Raw genomic sequence first — 22,500 nt, 5'->3', positions numbered from 1 at the left:
CCATGACAGGTCAAACCAGTCCCATGTGTAGTCAAGGCATTCAAAATAATGCACATAAAAGTGGCAGGTTCTGAGCTAGCTGGGCAATAACATACTATTCACTGAGCTTGTTAGATACGAAACCTTAAGGTTAAAATTCTGTCAGGAGTGGGATTTGAACCCGCGCCTCCATTGGGAGACCAGAAGTCCCTGTGCTGAGGAAGGAGTCATCCTTGAGTCTGGCGCCTTATGGCGCATTTCCACTAGCACGGTTCGGCTCGGTACGGCACGGCTCGGCGCGCTATTGCGTGTTTCCACTAGCACGCAGTACCTGCAACCGGGTACAGTTTTGGTATCACCTCAGCCCTGGTTCCAAGCGAGCCGAAGCGTTACTAAAACGTGACGTCAGCCGACTGCCTTCCACTGATTGGCCGATGAGTGTCGTCACTGGAAGCGTCATAACCACTCGACGACCGACAACAGAAATGTTCCTGCTGAAGCTGTTATTACCAGAGAATTTCTAATATTTAGACTGGCTCTGTTATTACGTGACTTTATTAAGTTTTAATATTTTTTCATGCGAGAAAGTAACTGTTTAGATCCCCATGTGCGGTTAGTTTATCCAAACGACGGCTGTTTAGAAGTTTGCCCCGATGTTTTTCGGAGAAGTGAAGCTCCAGGTCCGAGCAGCGACCGCGACATCACAGAGGCAGCAGCCCGGCTCCTGACGTGCTCCGCCGGCCAGCCTACCACCGTCACCCCGAGGAGAACAGACCGCTAATTAACTTCCCCGATGGCTTTTTAGAGGTTTACCACCGGCTGGTTAAACTCTTAAATGTTGGTCTCATTGATTAAATCTAACAATTGTGGCTGTAGCAGCAGTTTGTTTGTGGTTAGAAAGAAGAGCAGCACTGCCTTGGGTTCTGTACGCACAGAAAACACCACATTTACATCAATAAATAAATGTTTTACAATGAACCAGGCCGATCTCGGAGCTGGCCAGACTCTCCGGTAAGGCATATTGAAAATTAAATGCCGTTATGGGGACGAGAGCAGTCAAAACGGCGGTTTAAAGCTAGCTACAGCGAGGGTAGGTTCACTTCCTGTTTACAAAGTAAAAGCACCAGTTCTATCGTAATGGCTTTCCTTATGATAAAAGGCAACAGGTGTTTTATTTTGTGAAAATAACCGGAAGTGCGTTGCTCACTACGGCTAGCTTTAGTAACGCCGACTTCGTTGAAACAAAATTGTAAACAGCTGGTATTTTGTCAGTTTTTCAACACGTTGGGGATCTAAACGACTACTTTCTCGCCTGAAAATGTTTCAAATGTTGCTAAAGTTATATATTTACAGAGTTTAGAGCGTTGCTCGGCGCCGTGTAAATGACGTCACGGCGGCACTAGTGATACTCAGTTGTAATGGAAACACAACCAAACCGAGCCGAGCCGTGCCGTGCCGAGCCGTATCGAGCCGAGCCGTGCTAGTGGAAATGCGCCATTAGACCGCTCGGCCATCCTGACATCTGATGACTTGGGAGTCTAGGTAGAGAAACCATGACACGTCGAAGTTCAGGTACAACTACTCCTGTAGAGTAGCTTAAGGACTTCTTTCCCTGTGTTTGTCATCAACTTTTAACAGCAAGCCCACCCAATACACAGCCTGAGCGAGATTAAGAGTGTCATGCTTGAAAGTAGTTTTTGTCCCATGTGTAGTCAAGGCATTCAAGATAATGCACATAAAAGTGTCAGGTTCTACTGACTGAGGTAGCTGGACAATAACATATGGCACATATATATTCAATGAGCTTGTTAAATACGGAACCTTAAGGTTAAAATTCTGTCAGGAGTGGGATTTGAACCCACGCCTCCATTGGGAGACCAGAAGTCCCTTTGTTGAGGAAGGAGTCAACCTTGAGTCTGGCGCCTTAGACCCCTCGGCCATCCTGACATCTGATGATTTAGGAGTCTATAGGTATAGAAACCATGACAGGTCAAACCAGTCCCATGTGTAGTCAAGGCATTCAAAATAATGCACATAAAAGTGGCAGGTTCAGAGCTAGCTGGGCAATAACATACTATTCACTGAGCTTGTTAGATACGAATCCTTAAGGTTAAAATTCTGTCAGGAGTGGGATTTGAACCCACGACTCCATTTGGAGACCAGAAATCCCTTTGCTGAGGAAGGAGTCAACCTTGAGTCTGGCGCCTTAGACTACTCGGCCATCCTGACATCTGATGATTTATGAGTCTTTAGGTAGAGAAACATGACAGGTCAAACCATTGGAAGTTCAGAGTCGCTTAAGAACTTCTGTCCCTGTGTTTGTCATCCACTTAATCCCATCCAATACACAGCCTCGGCAAGATTAAGAGTGTCATGCTTGAATGTAGTTTATGTCCCATGTGTAGTCAAGGCATTCAAGATAATGCACATAAAAGTGTCAGGTTCTAGTGACTGAGGTAGCTGGGCAATAACATAATGCACATATATATTCAATGAGCTTGTTAAATACGACACCTTAAGGTTAAAATTCTGTCAGAAGTGGGATTTGAACCCACGCCTCCATTGGGAGACCAGAAGTCCCTTTGCTGAGGAAGGAGTCAACCTTGAGTCTGGCGCCTTAGACCCCTCGGCCATCCTGACATCTGATGATTTAGGAGTCTATAGGTATAGAAACCATGACAGGTCAAACCAGTCCCATGTGTAGTCAAGGCATTCAAAATAATGCACATAAAAGTGGCAGGTTCAGAGCTAGCTGGGCAATAACATACTATTCACTGAGCTTGTTAGATACGAATCCTTAAGGTTAAAATTCTGTCAGGAGTGGGATTTTTGGGCAATAACATACTATTCCCTGAGCTTGTTAGATACGAATCCTTAAGGTTAAAATTCTGTCAGGAGTGGGATTTGAACCCACGACTCCATTTGGAGACCAGAAATCCCTTTGCTGAGGAAGGAGTCAACCTTGAGTCTGGCGCCTTAGACTACTCGGCCATCCTGACATCTGATGATTTATGAGTCTTTAGGTAGAGAAACATGACAGGTCAAACCATTGGAAGTTCAGAGTCGCTTAAGAACTTCTGTCCCTGTGTTTGTCATCCACTTAATCCCATCCAATACACAGCCTCAGCAAGATTAAGAGTGTCATGCTTGAATGTAGTTTATGTCCCATGTGTAGTCAAGGCATTCAAGATAATGCACATAAAAGTGTCAGGTTCTACTGACTGAGGTAGCTGGGCAATAACATAATGCACATATTCAATGAGCTTGTTAAATACGACACCTTAAGGTTAAAATTCTGTCAGAAGTGGGATTTGAACCCACGCCTCCATTGGGAGACCAGAAGTCCCTTTGCTGAGAAAGGAGTCAACCTTGAGTCTGGCGCCTTAGACCACTCGGCCATCCTGACATCTGATGATTTACAAGTCTATAGGTAGAGAAACCATTACAGGGCAAACCATTGGAAGTTCAGGTACAACTACTCTTGTAGCTGAAGGACTTCTGTATCTGTGTTTGTCATCCACTTAAACCCACCCAATACACAGCCTGAGTGAGATGAAGAGTGTCACGCTTGAAAGTAGTTTATGTCCCATGTGTAGTCAAGGCATTCAAGATAATGCACATAAAAGTGTCAGGTTCTACTGACTGAGCTAAGCTTGTTAGATACGAAATCTGAAGGTTAAAACTCTGTCAGGAGTGGGATTTGAACCCACGCCTCCATTGGGAGACCAGAAGTCCCTTTGCTGAGGAAGGAGTCAACCTTGAGTCTGGCGCCTTAGACCGCTCGGCCATCCTGACAACCAACAAGCAGAGTTCATCACAGTCCATCGGGCAGCATCGGAGAATGTGGACGCATTAAAAGTCATAGGAATGGGCAGGAAAAGGAGGAGGAGAAGAAGAAAAGGAAAATGTCGTCAGTGTTGACAAGTGAGGACCTGGACCCACCAGTGAGAGTCTGGACTTCGCCCCCCAATATGTACAGATTGTGTCATCTTCCATTGCAACTGTTAGGGGGTGTTTAAAGATTTCTATTGGACAACAGAATGAATGGACACAACGACGAACGGCTGGACAGATGGACGGGTGAACAGACAGATAGCTGAAGGAAGGATGGATGGACGATGGAGGAGGAGGGGGGGGGGATTGACGTCTTTGATCCTCCCAGCAGAAATAATCAACAAAGCCCTGGAGCAGGCCAGCTAGACCTAAATATGTGTGTGCGTCTGTTTGGTGTGTGAGTGCTGTGGGGTTTTCTGGCTGCATGCCAAGCCCAGCTCCAGCTCCCCAGGAGAGAGATCAAAGACTGTGCTCCCTCTCTCCCTCACTCTCTCTCTTTCTCTCTCTCTGTCTTTATCTACCTCTCTCACTCATATTTCTCACACTCCTTCCTTGCTCTCTTGAAAACACTCGTTATTGCTTTTCTTGATTTTTCTGACGTTCTCTCTCTCTTTTTTTCTTCCTGAGGGCAGAGAAGGGGAAGAGAACAGTTTTCTATGCAAAACAGAAGAAAAGAGACAAGAATGAGTGATAAAAAAACAAGCATTGAAAATAAGCGGTAATAGAAAAGAAATAGAAATTGTGGGTTGCAGTGATGTTTAGACGTGCGCACACACACACAAAACTCTACTGACCTGTGCTTCAAAGCCCTCTTGTTGCCAGGTTGTCATGGGAGCAATTGTTCTGGCAGGTGTGTGTGTGTGTGTGTGTGTCTGTGTGTGTGTGTGTGTGTGAGAGAGAAAGAGAGAGAGAGAGAGAGAGAAAGAAAGAAAGAAAGAAAGAAAGAAAGAAAGAAAGAAAGAAAGAAAGAAAGAAAGAAAGAAAGAGGTCCATACTGCTCTGATTTACCTTTACACCGGACAAATCTCATGACAACACTAAGATTTCAGACACACACACTCCAGATTGAGTTAGTCAATTAGAAAACACTCCGAACATCTGCTGTTTCAAATTAAAAGCTCCTCTGTGACCTGACACACAAATCGTGGAAAAATCCATTCTCTCATCTCGTTTTCTGAAGTCGGACTTCCGAGTTGGAAAGTCAAGAGTAACCGCATCAACCCTGACCTCACAATCCAAGATGGCCGCTCTCTGAATCAACAGAGGTGAAATCAGTAGAAATGCACAGTTTGTTAGCACTTTCATTGTCATTGCTACATTGATTGCAATAGCTATAACATTAACTGATATGGTTGCTGCCCATGCAACAAACATGCATGTTATATTAAAAATAATAAAAAAATATCATCATCATCATCATCATCATCATCATCATCATCATCATCACTTATACCAAAGCAAACTAACACAAATATACTTAACCAAATTGCAGTTCATTCTATATAACTGTGGAAACTGAAACATGTGATTCAAAATGTATTTTCACTTCCCACAAATGCGTGACAACTGCGGCTACAGAAAGCTTCCTGAAACACATTATAGAGATAGATTATATCTAACAGCACAACATCCTTTATCTCCCCTCTCTTCCATGATGGTCATAGGCGCCATCACGGCTCTTGAATGCTCTCTTGGTTATTGTTCGCTCTACTTTTGTTACTGATGTGGGAATTGAAGCTCATTTACGCCCCGCGTACGTTGTTCTGCATAACGGCATCGGCGAGATGTCTCAAAATGTAAATGTAATTGTGGGGATAATGATATTTTCCTATTGAGACTCACAGAAGAACGCTGCAACGGCGCAAGTGGAGCCCAGCGCTGTTTGTCATTAAACCAACTCACAGAGGCTTCTTCACAAACAACAACTAAACTTCCTCTTTTTTTTCCCCTTCTAGCCATCTCTTCAGTAGCAGATTGGTCATGTATTCTCCTCTGCTTTCTACCATTCATAGCAGTATGCAAATAAGCAACTTAATCCCACTCCCACAATCCCAATCAGCCCCTCTGACTCCTTTCCATCTTTTCCTCTCTACTCTCTTCCTGCTTTTCCTCATTACTCTTCTTCCCTCTTGCCTCTTTAGCTCTGTCATTCTGCTCTCGCTTTCTCTGCATCCCCTTTTCTCCCATCCTCCCCATCTCTCCCTCTTTCTCTCCCCACCATCTTTTTTTTCCACCCTCGCATTTTCCTTCCCTCTCCGTCGTGTTTTTGTCCCTCACACTCTCCCTCTCTCTCTCCCTCTCTCTCTAGCAGTAGTCATTCTACTTATAGCCTTGCCATAAATCAACCTGTCATTCTCCGTCATGCTCGCTGGATCTCACTGGGGCTCGTGGCACATACACACACACTCACACACACTCACACACACACACGGTCAGGGATAGTGACGTGAGCCCACACATATACAAGCTCAAACACAAGCACAGACACACAAATACTGGCAAGTATAGGGACTCAAACATGCACATACAGATGCAAAAACACAAACACACACACACACTACAGATGTATAGATTGTACTGATAAAAATTGACACACAAATACCCAGGCAACTCAAGCACAGGTTTTGTACTCTTAGACACACACACACACACACACACACACACACACGCACATACACACAAGATTGATTGACCTGGAGGATGATTGAATGAGGGAAACAGAGATGTAAGCAAATATAACAGGAAGACATCCACCTGTCCCTGTCCCTGTACCACACACACACACACACACACACACAGACACAGCAGCTGAAATAAAACCAGCGCTGCCCAGCTATTTCCTTAACTTCTTTACCTCTTTCAAATCATCGTTTAACTTTGTCTCAGAAACTGTGTTCATACACAAATAATTTACTGTAGTGTAAAATATTAGATATTAACATCATTAACGGTAATATTTATTCATCAGTTCACTGCAGCTTCTTGTTGTCCGTGTAAGGAAAATGAAAGGTTTACTGTTCATTACATTTAATGGAAAATCAAGCTGTGCATAGCCTATTTAAAGAAAATAAAAGAGAACAAAAAAGGAGAGAAGCCTTTGACCCCATGAATAAAACACCTCATCCTTCGGACAAAGTTTCAAAGGCTCCTGTTTATTACCCCATTAAGGAATTTGCTTTAGCCTAATACTGTAATAAAATAAGAACAGTGTTTTCTACGTTCTATCATCGATGAAAACTAGCTTTTTTAGCTAACTCGGGTGCATTTACATTTGTTTTTTACAACGTTTTATTAATGTACATTGTCCCTTGTCAAATAAATTAAACTGAAACTACCAACGATGTCCGACTGGATGAAACCAGTAACCAGCGACAGCTTTGTTTTCAGTTCAAAATATCTCCTTCTTCCTGTTGATGTTTCTGCAGCGAACATCAACAGATAAAACTTTTCACTTTCCAACAGTTACAGTAACTACGAGTGTCTCTCAGGTGATTGTCAGGTTGTGTGTTTCACTTCACCGCTCGGCCATGACGCTTCGTGTGTGTCGGCACAGCACACACACACACACACACACAGAGAGAGAGAGAGAGAGAATCACTTCATTGAACCACCTGATCACTCAGCCCCCGATTCAAACCACACAATAGAAAACAGTTCCCAATCAAACTACAACACAGAGCATTCCCCAAACTAGACTTCTCACAATCAATTTCACCTTTCACTGATTTTTAAAAACTGATCGGCAGAGATTTTCTCTCAAAAACAATCAGACCTGATCAAAACGGTAAAAACACAACAACAGGATTTCAACAACCGTCGTTAGGGGGAGTAAGAGAGAAAGGAAGGCAGCTGCGTTCATTCCACCATCATTCTTGCTGAGAACTGGTGACATCACTGGCCTGTGACATGACGTCGTATGTGACGCCATAGATTCTCACAACTGAGGTTGTAAATAAGACCCCCAGCAGCAAGACGTTTTCATCCACTACCCCTGGTGGATGGGTGGATGTCTTGGGCTGACACTGTCAGCTGGAGGACAACATGCTGTCATGGGAGCAGCGGGCTCCGGTGCTGGCTTGGCCTGGTGCCGAGCCGAGCCGAGTGAAGCAGCTATGGGAGGAGGACAGCTTGGCTCGGAGTCGGCCGAGCCTCGCAACCGTCTTGACGGTTTGCCAGGGCGACTGCGGTGGGAGGCGGCACGTTGTCAGTCTCTCTTGTTCCAAGTCAGACCAGGCAGCGACGAGGCTCACACACTTCAAGTCAGTGAGTTAGTGAGCGTATGACCACAGCCTCAGTCCTTCACTAACGTTACCAAGCATCTTACACACAACAATACGTGGGTCACAAGATGTCAACCCCACTCAGAGTCTGTTGTCTGTGTGTAAACCTTCTGTCACACTTCCTGTGGTGAAATGATTGGCTCCAACGTCAGTGAAACTAGTTCAAGCAGCAATTCAAAGCAATTCCAAATTAGCAGCCTATGAATGTCCTGTGTAGAAGATAGGGAATATTTTCCACATTTTCCCTTTTTCTCTGCCTCACTTTCCATCTCTTCCTTCCTATTTCTCTTGTCTTTTTCACTCACTCCAACATCTCCTCTCATTTTCCTCCGTCTTTCTCCTTTCACGCCTCCCCTTCTTCCTCCTTCTCCATGACAAATTCAGCAGCCCCATAAAGACCCTCAGGAGTCAGAAGATTTCATGGGGCTTTGTGTTCGAGTATGTGTGTGTGTGTGTGTGTGTGTGTCTGTTAGAGAGAAAGACAGAGATTGTGTGTGCGTGTCTGTGTGTGTGTGTGTGAGTGGAAGACGGCACATGTGGCATGCAAGGTCACGTAATCCTGTGGCCTCCACATACTGTTACCGACACACACGCGGCGCTGTACGACCTGCGCCGACCTTGCACACGCAGAATGCGCACGAACACACACACACACACACACACACACACACACACACACACACACACACACAGATGTCCTGGTATAGCCCACAATGCCCTCAGTGTTATACAAACAGTGAAACAGATACTTTCTGGGTAAAACTTCTCCTCAATGTTATTCTTTGTCCTCTTTACAGAAAAGGTCTGCTGATATTCTCTATTTTTCTTATCGACGAGTCGACGATGCGTATTAAAGCACCTGATGTGGTTCCTCCCTTTGTGCCATGGAGCTCCTTTAAAAGCAGAATAACAACGAAGCACACTGTTGCACTGACACACAGCTGAATCAACAGCACATGTACCTAGTGCGGTTCCACACATTTGATCCGCCGTCCTCGCGCGTGAATATGTTCAGTGACTCATGCGGATCTGTTGTCGTGGTGCCTCCACCACTTAGAGACAAACAATTGACCAATCAGGGCTCAGTCGGTAGGATTAAGAGTGATGATGTCATTTTCCTACGTGGCGAGGTGATTTACACAAACGGGGTAGGTAGGGACGTCAGAAAGTATCGAGAAGCGCACTTTGGTCTTATCGTGGGGGTTTGGAGATAAAGGAGAAGAACGCCAGCCTCGTCCTTTAAATGTATCACATGCAGGACAGAGGGAGAAAGCAAACACACAGATATAGATTGCCAAGGTCGCATTTCAGGCATTCACTGTGTATCTTATACAAGCCCTCCTCTCTTTCTCTCTGCGCTCCACTGCTCCCCTCTTCCTCCTCCTCTGCATTCTTCTCTCCTCCATCCTCCATCCCCTCGCCGCTGTCTTACACACACACACACACACACACACACACACACACACACACACACACACACACAGAGTCTCTCCAGAGATGTGTCCGTTGCTCTGACCTCTCTCTCTCTCCTGGGAGAGCTGGCTGTCTGCCCAGCTCTCTCCCTTTTTTTTCTTCCTCTCGGCCTCACACTTTCTCCTTTTGCTCTGTCTCTTTCTTCCTCTCCTCTCCGTGTCTCTCTATCTATCGATCTATCTATTTTTCTAATCTCCTTTTGTCCCCCCCTCTCTCTTATCCTCTCCTCTGTTGCATGTCTCCTCTGTTCTTGCATCCTCTTATCTCTTCATCCTCCACTCGGTTCCTCACTTCTTCCCTCTCTTCACTGTCTTTAAATCCCCCCTCTCTCTTTCCCACCTACACCCCTTCTTCTGCTTCTCTCCTTCCCTTTCTTTTTACTATTTCTTTCTTTCTTTCTGTCCAGGTTTCCAGGGTGGAAGCTGGTGCGACTGTCTGGGGCTCGTTGCCCAGTTCATGCGGCACAGCGCCCACCGAGGGTGGACAAGGCTGAAGGAGAGCTGGAGGAAGAACAGAAGAACGGATTTCTGTTGAGTCACACTTTGCTGGCTGGAGTGTTACTGTGGCTACAACAGCACCAGTGTGTGTGTGTGTGTGTGTGTGAGCGAGAGATAGGGGAAGAAAGAGAGAGAGAGAGGGTTTGGTGGTTTCTGTTTTGTTTTTGGTTCAGGAAACTATGTAGCAATAAGCAGCCTGAGGATCATTTCAGTTTATCTCATCTCTGCTTTTAGCCTCGGCCATCGTTTCTCTTGATTATGCAAATAATGATTATTTCCATTATCAATTAAACTATTGACAATTTTCTCTATTAATCAATTCATGTATTCTTCTTTCATTAAATAACAAAACATGCCCCTCACTCATTGCCAAAGCTCAGGACGATGAAGAGCACAGTGTTCACAGTTTTTTTTTGTTGCCGTTATGCTTAAGACAATTATCAATTATCAAAATACAATAGTTGCTATCTAATTTCTTTCAAGTCCAATAGGCAAAGAAATAATCACACTAATTGTAAAATAGAGCAGTTGAACGACATCATCTAAACTACTTTATCAGGAGGTAAAACTGAATTCAAAATGACTCAGCATGAACAACTATAGAGTAAACCTGTGTGATCAACTGACCATGGACTTATATTCTTATATTCATTTTATGTTTGCCATTGTGTTTGAACATCTCAGAAATTGTGTTTGTGAGTCAGATAAAGAATAATAAACCAGAATTAATTATCTATTAAAATTCCTTTTAAAAAAACAACAACTATTAAGCCTGGAGTGTTGATAACAAATAGCAGCATCTCTGTGTGTGTGTGTGTGTGTGTGTGTGTGGTGTGTGGCTGTGCTGACACACACACACAAACACACACAGAGTGACAGCACACCTGTATCCAGCTGCATGCAGAGAACAACAATTCCCCTGCTGGTCACTAATGGTACAGGCCTGCTGGAGAGGAAGCAAATGGCTTGGACCCAACCATGCATGATGGGAGAGGGGAGGGTGGAGCGGGGTGGTGGTGGTCAGATGGAGCGAGCCAGTGACAGGGGAGAAGGAGAGTGAGATAAAGGAGGGGTAGAAGAGAGATGACTGCACATTGAGAATTTAATTTGGTGAGATTAACCAAAATGAAAAGAAAGCCTTCACAGGAAAGAGGAAAAGAGAGAGAGAGAGAGTGCGTGTGAGAGAGAAAGAGAGGGAGGGAAGAAGGATTCACACCAACTCTCTTTTCTTAACTTTCCCTCTCCTTCAGTTTCACCAATTTCTCCCTCGTCTCCCCCTCTCACCTCTCACCCCTGTCCTTCTCTGCTTTCCTCCCTCTCCTGCTCTCTCATGTGTCCAGCGTGTCAGTGGCGAGCTCCAGTGATGTAGCGCCCTCTGTCTGTGTCCACTGTTACTGCAGCATTACATTTTTAAAACTTCTACCCCTTCCGAGCCACGGACAAACACAACTCCAGAGAGCTAACCTGAGAGTTTCCATGCAGGTAGAAAACATAGGAGATGAGGGAATGAGTCATTTACCAAGATTCAATTTGAGTTTTTCTTTCTTCCGTCTATGCAGACTTGAGTGAAACCTTGCACACCAAGAAAGCCTCATGTTATGTAACGTTATGTCATGATTGATGATGACCTTGTACACTCCAAAAGACTAAAGCTCCAACGATTTGTCACCACTCAAACAAATAAAGTAGCACCATGATGAAAAAATAAAAGTTGAAATGGTTTTTCAGTGCAATATGTGGTAAATACGTTTTACTGAAGATCCATCCATGCATGCAACTGTTTTTCCTGAATAACACTGCAAACTAAGATGAATTAGTACATTTTATTTTTATACCCCCAAATCAGACATTTCTCAATTAATGTCTTTGACTGAAACACACACAGAAGAAGACAAGCAAGAGATAATCCCTTAGTCCTGTGGAAGCTCTGATAAGGGCTGTAATGATTGTTTAGACAGAGGCAGCTTCATATCGGTGCATATTGTTAGAGTGACAGTGTGATGTCCACGAGGCCCCGGCCGTCACTGACACATGCATTCCTGAGCTGAATGTACAGTATATACAGGAGAACGTCCTTGTGCTAACGGCAGAGAGACAGATCCCTGTACATTTATTGAACGTAATGAACACGATTCTGATCTCAATTCAGGCGTCACGCACGTTTGACAGACGATGCAGCAGCACAGCGGTGGCAGGCGCTGATGTGAAATATATGCTGCTGCATGTGTTAAAATATGCAGGATGAAATCCAGGAGATACGGCGCTGCATAAGTGTTTTTTTTTTGTTTTTTTTTAAACTCTTTTGCATCCAAAGATAAGCAAGGAGTTGGGGCTTTCTGAGCAGCGCAGCCACAATCTGATAGTAGTTTCAAGGAGGGGGTGGGTTGGAGGGCATTGCTGATTCACTGTTCAGATTTTTATCTCCGACTCAGACCCAGATTCTGGTCTGTCCCTCATTAATCCAGACACAGAGATCCAGCTGCTTCATGAAAAGGATGCTCACTCGTGCTGCCAAACGCTCTCTGCTGCAGAGACAACAAAACAATCTGCTATGTTTAAAGACAAGTGCAGAGGGAGAACTAGACTCTCCTCGTCAGTTGAGACGTGCTGTTGCGCTTTAATACAAACTCTAATCTGCCCCACAACAGTAACACTCCCGGTATCCAGGAGAACGTGTCAACACTGGCCCAGTGTACAAACCCATGATTTTATCCAATGCAAACATCTTTTTATTTTTATTTTTTCTTCCAGCACAGCACTACACGCCTGTGACACTGTTGGCACACTGAGAGCAGAGCACACAGCTGGGCAGGGAACTTTCTAGCCATGTAATAAACTATGAACATTTTGGCATTCAACTCAATTACTTCAGCATAAGAAATACCTACCAAGTGTTAAGGGACATTACATAGCCTGAAATATGGACCAAATATTGTTTACTGCCCAAAAGGCACTAACTTTACGAGTGTTACCTTGGCAACCAAACGCCAAGATTTTCCAAACTGACTCTGACATACACTACCATTCATTCTCATGCCTTTTTTAGACTTGACTGTAACGATACACAATACAATTACTTCACTCTGTTTTCATGAATTTAGGGACAAGAGCAGCTGCAACCAGGATTTTAATAGTCAGAATGGGTGAACACATTGTCATCTCCCCTTTTTTCAATAGTACAATATTTTATCAATAATTGTGTCTATTTCAAGCTAAAGAAAGAAACTCTCTTCCTCTTAGGTCTGTGCAACGGTTTCAGTGCACAATTTATTTAATGAACTGCAGCCTGTGCGCACGGTGGATGTTCAGTGGATGGCATAAAGCATCGTAAAAACCACATAGGAAGCGGGTGAACAAAGGTGAAATAGTCTCCTTGTTATCTAAAAAGCACATCTGGCAAAGAGTCAGTGTCCTCTGTTAACGCACTGCAGTGCTCCGGTCCTGTCAGACCAGTCTACAGGCAGCCGCAGCTACACCCAGCGCACCTCCTAATAAATCATTTTAGCCAATCACTGATGGATGAGTTTTGAAGAGCAATGAAAAAAAAAATGTGTGCGTGTGTGTGGGTTTTGTGTGTAAATCAATGTTGTCTGCTACTTCTGTGATTGTTTTTTTTTTCCAGACAAGTGACTAATGCTTAGTCGATCTGTCCTCGGCGCACACACACACACACACACACACATACACATACACACACATACACTGCAGTTGAGATATGGGATAAATAGAAGGCAGGATGGTCAAAGGAGAGAAAATGAGAATAAGAAAAGGGAACGAAATGAGAGAATGGGGAAAAGGGAGAGAGAGATGAGAATGAGAGATAAAGGAGACAAGTAAGAGGGGGGAAAAACAAAGACAGTGCTGGTGATAGAATGATTGAAAAAACATCTAAGAACAAGAGCTAGAGAGGACAGACGAGTGGCTAGCTCGCAATCAGAAACAAGATAGTGGGAATAAATTTAATTTGATCCTCTCTCTCTCTCTCTCTCTCTCTCTCCCTCTCTCTGTCTCCCTCCTCCCTATCGTGTATGTGTGTGTGTGTGTGCTGACAGATCTGGTTTTGCTTCAGTTTGGAGATTGGCTACAGGAAAACACACTCAGTAATTATCTAGAAGGAGCACCTGGGCACTGGAAATCTCATTATGCTATAACCACCTCCTCCAACACTCACACACTCATACACACACACACACACACACAAAATGGCAGAGGAAAAGATAGAAAAGACAAGGGAGAAATCAGACAAGAAGGAAGACAGTTGTGGGAAGAAGAGAAACAAAAGATGAAAAGAAAAAAAATATTTCAGAGGCGCCTAAACTACAGAGATGCAGAGAGAGCAGCAGCTTTTCTGGTTCCTTGTGTGTTTGCTTAAAACTTCTTGTTGAGAGACTCTCCATGATCATAGGGAGACGAGCTATTATACAGCATGTATTGTACGACTCAAATCAGTCAAAGTCTGGGACTGTCTGTTCCTCTCTCTTTCTGACTTCATTGATAAAAAAAAAATCAACCCACAGCTGTGAAGCAGAAAGTCAGCCACAGTGATCACAAACCACAAGGCCACAGATGTGAAGTTATGCAAAACAAAGTATTCCAAATGAGTTTTCTTTTGTGATGCACCTCGTCATCTTCTCTTTGATCTGTTGTAGTGGCAGACAATGACCAGTAAGAGGCAGCGTTTCCTCTCATCTGAATAACTCAACCTCCTCTCTTTCTTCCCTCACTCCTTTTCTTTCTTTTCACTCCATCTGGACTTCTACTTTCTTCAACCCCTCTCTTTCAACTGGGTCCCTCTCTAAACACACACACAGCTCACTATCACCTGTTTTTGCCAAACTGTGTTGCCTCTGCAGCGAACATACTTACCCTGTGCAAATGTGTGAGTCAGCGGGTATACAGGTTTCAGTGTGTGTGTGTGTGTGTGTGTGTGTGTGTGTGTGTTTGTGGAGGACCACCCTGCTGATTTGAATAGCTTCACTCATTGCTGTGTTTTGACTGGCCGACAGTGACAGGGTAAAATGATTTACAATGGGTCAACACAGCAGGAGGGCGCAGGGCACACAGTCGATGCCCAGTCCTGTGAGGCCATCTGAGGCCGTGTGACGGGACGTAGTTAACTGTAAAAACATGTCATACTTTGATTTGAAATTCAAATAAAACCACAGTTACTGCTACACACAACACATGGGCTATCAAACTACTGATACGTAACCAGTCGGTAAGATTACCCAGCCCAGACCACATAGCAATACGTACAAAATGTTAACAGATGTTGTAGTGCAGTTATAAAGGCTCTCACACACAAATCAGCTGTCACTGAAACTCAGTGGCCAACCTGTAGTCTGCCAAAGCTCAATGACGTGTGGCAGGTGTTTGCTTTGAGTTTAGATATCAAATTGCAGGTGTTTGGTGTGAATGGCAAAATAAGTGGCATCTAAAAAATCACAGCCACCCTCATTACAGAGCTGGGGAATGAATGTGGATTAAGGAACTAAAAGTCTACAAAAATAAATAAAAATGTTATTTATATGAATGAAAGAATGAATGAATTACATATTTCTACATTTATTACCTAATCTATTTATTTCAGGATTCATTTCTTAGCTCTGTCTGTCTGTCTGTCTATCGATCTATCTACACATAGACTGTTGTTCATGGTATGGTATGTTTTGGTCATCGTGATTTATCTTCTTACTGGTTTCTGACGACTTCTATGTCGTCATTTGATCTGTCCTAAAAACCTTGCGCCCAACGTGGGGCTCGAACCCACGACCCTGAGATTAAGAGTCTCATGCTCTACCGACTGAGCTAGCCGGGCCTGTGCACTGTACAAAATTGTCAATCTGTCGAGACATTGGTTCAAACCCAAGACGATCAGTCCCTTACTTGGTGGTAGTAGTAGCAAATATTCAAAGGAGAACTTGGAAGACAGAGGTGGAGAAGGTTCAATGTGAACAGCAGTTGTGTTTACAAACTGCAACAAGAGTCCTCCTTTAAGTCATGTGATGGATCAAGGGTTCATCTCATAGTCAAGCTTAGTCACAGTAGCTCCACGACTACAGATTTGTATTTTTCATCCTCTAAAAGTCTCCTGCGCCCAACGTGGGGCTCGAACCCACGACCCTGAGATTAAGAGTCTCATGCTCTACCGACTGAGCTAGCCGGGCTGTGCATTGTACAAAAATGTCACTCCGTGGAGTCACTGGTTGAAACCCAATGTTGGACACATGTTTTGGAGGAATTAGAAATAGCTATGGTATTTGTACTTGTACACATGACATAAATGTGTGCATTCTAACATTGGGAGACGACCACTATGACAGTTAAACCAACAGTATTTTCTGAATTTAAAGGTGGAGTCTGTAGGATTTTCTTTAAAAAAGAAAGTATTGATTTAAGCAAAAGAAATCCAGCATAATTATAACGTATGGGCTTCTACTCATGTGTGGTAGTGACTGTCTGCAATTTCTCCCAGCTTTAAGGCATCACTTTCTTGGTGATAGTAACAAATGTTCAAAGTAGAACTTGTAAGATTGAAGTGGAGAAGGTTCAATGTGAACAGCAGTTGTGTTTACAAACTGCAACAAACACACCTACAGATGCTTCCTTTAACTACATTAGCTTTGTTAGGTGATATGTGATAGATTAAGGGTTCATCTCATAGTCAAGTTTAGTGACAGATGCTGCTGTAAAGTAGCTCCAAGACCACAGATATGTGATTTTTCATCCTCTAAAAGTCTCCTGCGCCCAACGTGGGGCTCGAACCGACGACCCTGAGATTAAGAGTCTCATGCTCTACCGACTGAGCTAGCCGGGCATACGGCCAGTGAATATTTGGATCTCTGAAGCGTGGGTTCGAGCCCCACAGTGGGCATCCAGATCTGCAGAAATTCCTTTAAAGCATTACAGACATTGCATTCACAGGGCCAAAACTATTATATTGTGAGGTGACTTTGACATTTGACCATCGAAACCTGATCAGTCCATCCTTGAATCCTAGTGAATGTTTGTGTCACATTTGAAGGTCTAGACATGGGACATACAGATATAAGGGGTGGACAGACCAAAATCAGGGTTAGGTGTACCTAGAGCTAAGGGTGTCCCTGGCACAGGATCATAAAAGTGGACAAGAGAAACTTGCACTTGACACAGCAAAAACAGAATTTGGAAACCAGGCAACGTTAGACCAGCTTGACTTAAATATGCCTCGGTTATTGAGGTTGCAGAATGCAGATATGAGTCAGGTTTCACTCTCAGTCTGTTTCCTGCTGCTCTGTCAATACATAAATCATCTACTGTATCTAGCTCAACATGTGTATACACATGTCACTACTATAACTGTGTTACCGAAGAGTGTATTACACAAGTGCGCAAGCCCGGCTAGCTCAGTCGGTAGAGCATGAGACTCTTAATCTCAGGGTCGTGGGTTCAAGCCCCACGTTGGGCGCAGGAGCTTTTGAGTGGCAGACGATCACAAAGACAGAATGCACTGACTGGATGTCTCACTACGCTTAGTCTGACAGGTTGATGAGGCTGTTATGAAGAAATCCCCAATGGATCTCACATATATATGACCGAAAGATTATATTGATTAATATATCTTAAATATGCAAATAATGTCCAACATATTGCCCTCGTAGAAATGTAGAAAGTAAAAATGAAACAGAAAAGGCATGGAGAAAAGGCTTATTGTATAGCAAGCATGGACTAAATCAGATTATTGCTTCTCATGTTTGGCCCTGCAGCCTACAACCTATAGTGTGTGTGTGTGTGTGTGTGTGTGTGTCCAACCCTTTCCAACCCAGTGCAGGTGTGCTGTTGATAGTTTTATCAGTGCCAGATCAGAGCAACTGAGAGGAGAGGAAGGACAGGAGGAGGAGAGGAAAGAGTGAGACAGGAATACATGACAGGAGAGAGAAAGAAAGTAACGATTTTGCTGTTTATATCCTCTTTTATTCAAACCGACTGAAATATGGGGCCTTTAGATAACATTTCTAAAAACTGATACAGTCACATTTTATTAGACAAGAACAGCCAGACAGGACAGGACTGAGACAGGTTTGTGTGGCCAGGTAGATGGATCCAGACCCAGACGTCACTGTGATTTTGATGAATGCAGCCATGGATTATAGATAAAATATACATATTTTATATATTTATTTAATAATTATTATAATCAATTATAAAAGATACACTAAACAAACTGCAGCCTCTAAAATCATCAAAAGTTGAATCCCCACCTCACCCCACCAGTTTCAACTAAAACACAACAGTATAATCTCAATGAAGCAAGAATTTACCACAGCTCTGATGAGTAGTTTTATCTACACTGGTGTGGTGTTAGAGGACTGATCAGCCGCTTCAGAGCTTCATTTGTCACAATAATGTTCACAGACACAGCCAGATACTAAAGTAGAAAATGTAAATTGAAATATTTGAAATAAAATATTAGTTCTACAGCAAGTGGCCAATCTAGTAGAATATAAATATTCATAGTTTAAATATAGCATTGATGATCATTGCGAATCAAAATCATGAATAAAATCATTTTAAAATGTGGTTAAAATTTGAATTATTTTTGCTCTGGGCTACTGCATTTGAGGTAAATGAAGTGAGTGGTCAGAAGTGTGTTGAGCTCCAGCAGCTCCTCTGCTCTCATGCTGTGTGTCTTGTGGCTGCTTGGTCTGTGACGGTCCCCTCGTACCAGCCGGCTGCATTTATAAAACGGTTTCAGGCTCTATAAAGTCTCCAATAAAGCACTTTTACTATTAGTGTCGGACACTGCAAGCACACAGCTGGTGACCGCCACCACTGACCATACACACACACACAGGCCGACACGCTGACACACGTGCACAGATGAGCAGGGACAGTCACATACTTACTGGTCAGACACATTTTGAGGACTGCTGGAGTCAGGACCTCTGCCAAACCCTAACCCCATGTCACCCCACCCTGCCGCCCCAATGACATCACTGCATAGCCCTGAACCACCAGCCCAGAAAGACCTTAACACACGGCCGCGCACACACACACACACACAAGGGTTGAGAACCCAGAAAGCACAGACACCATAACGAATACCGCAGGGTCACATTTTGAGTGCACACATACATGGAGAAATGCATACACACACAGCACTTGACCATAATGACTACCGCATGGCCACACTGCATTGTCAACACACACACACACACACACACACACACACACACACACACACACAAAAGCACACACTCAAATGGATTGGCTCAAGTGCAGGCTGGTGCCTCTGAGTCAAGTCATCAACTTGTATTACTGTACGTTTTCAAGTGGATGAAACATAATAGTGAATATTAGGATTTGTCTAGTCTCTCTTAATAGTTCATGTCAAAATGCAAAAAGCGATACATTTAGAATCCGTACACAACTTATTTTCATAAAATTGCTGATTATTATGCTATTTTCTGAAAAAAACAAACAAAAAAAAACCGAATAGTTTGGTTGACAAAACATCAGAAAACTGAAACACATATTTACCAAATATTCAGATTTTAATTTGTCCAAGCTACCAACCGAAACCCAAAGACTGATTTAACTTCATGTCAAGGCAAAAGAAAGCAGCTGATCAAACTGGGTTTGAAGGATCTGGGTAAACAATAAATCAGTTATCAAAAAGTTGTAAATTCATCATCTACCCATTGATTAGATGGATTTATCATTTCAGCTCCAAAACAGTCTTTCAATCCAGAAACCAGAAAAATGCCACAGTTGTAAAAATCAAACCTCTTCCGTCATTTAATTAGAAAGTGATGTGAAGTGGATGTGTCTCTGCAGAGTCAGCGCCACCAAACACACCAGACTGACTAAATGGATGCAAACAAAGGTTCCCACACACACACACACACACACCATGAGTGGAGGGGGCCGCTGTCATACACTGTCCTGGGAGAAATTCCCAGGATTTGAATCAACCAATCAGAGACGAGCGTTTAAAATACAGGCTCTTCAACTGGAGAGGCTGACCACTTCACATGCACAACTGTCTGCAAGTGAGTGAATTTATGTGTGTGTGTGTGCGTCTGTGTGTGTTAGAAACCAAGTTAGTCATTAGTGCTCCCATTGGGGTAAAACACACGTTACACACATGTAACACATCCAGTGTTAAAGCCGCACACACCCCTCCCTCCTCTTGTCAGACACTTGAACACACACATCATTTTAAACACACTGAAACCTTCTATTAGGAAATATGTCATCTGAATGGATGGGACACACACACACACACACACACACACACACACATTTAACAATGACGACTCATGAATGACCTTGAGGATCCATTGATGCTTGCAGACGTCCCATCTTCTCAAATATCTAGCGCGGGGACACACACATGCACGCACACTTAGTCCCCTTCCCTAATTACAGAGTCCCCATGGACGAGACACTCGAGCAGCACTTCAGCGCTGGGTTTAAAGAAAAGGTCTTTCTCACCAGCTCCAGGACAGACAGACGGACAGACAGACAGACGGACGGACAGAGGCAGAGGAGGAAAATAAATAAAGAGGAAACATTCAGAACACAGATTTCCCTGATTTCTTCATCTACGACGACCTTTCAGACACTAAATGAGGCGTCCCTGAGCTGAAGGCGTGCTCCACTTCTTCCTGTGGGTTTTCAAAGTGCAGAACAAGCCCCTAAAAACCATTTCATCTTCCTGTTCAAGCTAAACTGAGAAATGTTGTGAGTTGCGTGGTTTTCACACAACCAGGGTGAAATGAGAGGTTGTCGCCAGAAACTGAACGTCAAAAACCAAAACAGTGCAGCGGTGACAGAGACTTAACAAAGGAACTCAAAAAGCGAAAGAGGCAGAAAAGGAAGAGAAACACTAGACAGGCAGAGAGAGAGAGAGAGAGAGAGAGCATGTCATGAATGAAACGGTGAGAGGGAGGGAAGAGAAAGAGCAGAAGTTGACTTGGTAGACAGGGAGGGAGGAGGAAGAGAGATTATCTCTCTCTAATGGCTAACCTGTTGACAGCAACACTTTTCACCACCTCTATCTACACATCTAACATTACTATCTACTCACACACACACACACACACACACACACACACACACACACACACTTCCTCTCCTCCTCCTGCAGGGTTTATCAGCGTGCCTGTCAGTCTGGTCCACAGCTCATGTGGGTTTCAGACTTTTAAAACCTTGAAAAGTGCAAACGCGAACCGGAGACGTCACCGCCGGAGACGACCTCTGCAGCCGTCGCAGGCAGCTCAGGTTGGAAATGAATCTGATCTGCTCCCACACGCGCTGACAGACAGTGAAACTCACTCACTCACTTTTCTCTGCTGCATCTGCCTCTCACAAAGTTTCAATGATTCAAAAAGCATGAAGCAGTTGTTCAGATGAGTCTCTAAAACAACTTCCAATGAATAAAATGTTCTTTTACTGCACAAGTATGTCCTTTCTTATATTTTCCACTTCCTACCATATAAACATGTGTTCCCATGTTTCCCTGCTGACATTGAGTTGTGCTGTGGATTTTCTTTGTGTTTTTGGTTCTTTTGATAAAGACATGTCAATCACTGATACTGACTGATGAAATGGGTCTTAAAATGGCACTTAGAAGATTTTTTAAATTTATTTGAAATGTCTCTGGAAAAGTTCTGTGAACTCAAACTTTAACTAAAAGTTTTGCTCTGCTTCAATGTCTAATTTTCTGGGATGTTTACAGCGTTGGTGTGAGAGAACCATAGAACTGTCATCATAAAATCTTGGTATCTAACTACTGACTTGTCTGTGAATGTGCTATTGCCAAACTGGTAAAACAACAACAACTGTTGCTAACCCTATCAACAAACACACACACAAGCAAATTCTAACATTAAATCACCATCCCATAATTGCATCCATACAGAGTTTACATGCATATCATCACATCTGTACAGTCACAGGTGTTTGCCTTGTCCTTTACTAATGTAAATACAGTTTTACGACAGGATCGTAGGCAGCATCTGGTGAATATTACATCCTAAATACTTTATAACAAATACTACTGAGATAAATTACTTTAAGTCATTACCTCTTGAGCCTCCTCTGCTCTTAACATGTCCATCCAGTTTCCATGCAGGACATCTATTCCTGTACTGTTAGATCACACAGCTGACCTCTGACCCCACAGTAAACACAGCACATCCACCGGTCACATGTAAAAGCGTACGTAGAGCACCTTACCCTCAGCTTCTGAGTCCGTGACCGTCACCGACACACAACCTTTGGGCTCGTGATAGCTGTCAAGACTTTAAGTGGCCTGAGTCCATGATTCCTCCCAGAGTCACAGTCAGACTTGTGTCAGTGTGAGATACCACACAGCATCTGGCCCAGATGAAGGCACAGCAACTTGTCTAAACTGAGAGAAACATTTGTGCAACATTTCGACCAAAATAGTC

At 43.5% G+C, this 22,500-nt stretch overlaps 1 protein-coding gene and 10 non-coding genes across 12 annotated transcripts in view; 1 reads left to right on the top strand and 10 right to left on the bottom strand.

The window, feature by feature from the left end:
* wnt5b (wingless-type MMTV integration site family, member 5b) overlaps positions 1 to 22,500 on the bottom strand; it is an 80,907-nt gene that overhangs the window by 57,340 nt on the left and 1,067 nt on the right. The window lies entirely within an intron of this gene.
* Positions 1,817 to 1,926, bottom strand: trnal-caa (transfer RNA leucine (anticodon CAA)). The gene is made up of 2 exons: positions 1,889 to 1,926; positions 1,817 to 1,862 (listed from the first exon to the last, which is right to left on the bottom strand). It is a non-coding gene; the product is annotated as a tRNA-Leu (tRNA).
* trnal-caa (transfer RNA leucine (anticodon CAA)) lies at positions 2,099 to 2,208 on the bottom strand. The gene is made up of 2 exons: positions 2,171 to 2,208; positions 2,099 to 2,144 (listed from the first exon to the last, which is right to left on the bottom strand). It is a non-coding gene; the product is annotated as a tRNA-Leu (tRNA).
* trnal-caa (transfer RNA leucine (anticodon CAA)) lies at positions 2,510 to 2,619 on the bottom strand. Its single transcript has 2 exons — positions 2,582 to 2,619; positions 2,510 to 2,555 (listed from the first exon to the last, which is right to left on the bottom strand). It is a non-coding gene; the product is annotated as a tRNA-Leu (tRNA).
* trnal-caa (transfer RNA leucine (anticodon CAA)) lies at positions 2,869 to 2,978 on the bottom strand. Its single transcript has 2 exons — positions 2,941 to 2,978; positions 2,869 to 2,914 (listed from the first exon to the last, which is right to left on the bottom strand). It is a non-coding gene; the product is annotated as a tRNA-Leu (tRNA).
* trnal-caa (transfer RNA leucine (anticodon CAA)) lies at positions 3,276 to 3,385 on the bottom strand. Its single transcript has 2 exons — positions 3,348 to 3,385; positions 3,276 to 3,321 (listed from the first exon to the last, which is right to left on the bottom strand). It is a non-coding gene; the product is annotated as a tRNA-Leu (tRNA).
* Positions 3,665 to 3,774, bottom strand: trnal-caa (transfer RNA leucine (anticodon CAA)). The gene is made up of 2 exons: positions 3,737 to 3,774; positions 3,665 to 3,710 (listed from the first exon to the last, which is right to left on the bottom strand). It is a non-coding gene; the product is annotated as a tRNA-Leu (tRNA).
* On the bottom strand, positions 15,809 to 15,881 carry trnak-cuu (transfer RNA lysine (anticodon CUU)). The gene has a single exon. It is a non-coding gene; the product is annotated as a tRNA-Lys (tRNA).
* Positions 16,158 to 16,230, bottom strand: trnak-cuu (transfer RNA lysine (anticodon CUU)). The gene has a single exon. It is a non-coding gene; the product is annotated as a tRNA-Lys (tRNA).
* trnak-cuu (transfer RNA lysine (anticodon CUU)) lies at positions 16,808 to 16,880 on the bottom strand. The gene has a single exon. It is a non-coding gene; the product is annotated as a tRNA-Lys (tRNA).
* On the top strand, positions 17,438 to 17,510 carry trnak-cuu (transfer RNA lysine (anticodon CUU)). Its single transcript has one exon. It is a non-coding gene; the product is annotated as a tRNA-Lys (tRNA).

This window comes from Trachurus japonicus, chromosome 23 (genome assembly GCF_045865225.1).
Source record: "Trachurus japonicus isolate A0001 chromosome 23, Traja_1.0".
NCBI classification, from domain to species: Eukaryota; Metazoa; Chordata; class Actinopteri; order Carangiformes; family Carangidae; genus Trachurus; species Trachurus japonicus.
Note: the sequence above shows the minus strand (reverse complement) of the source record. Positions and strands in the feature narration are given on the sequence as shown.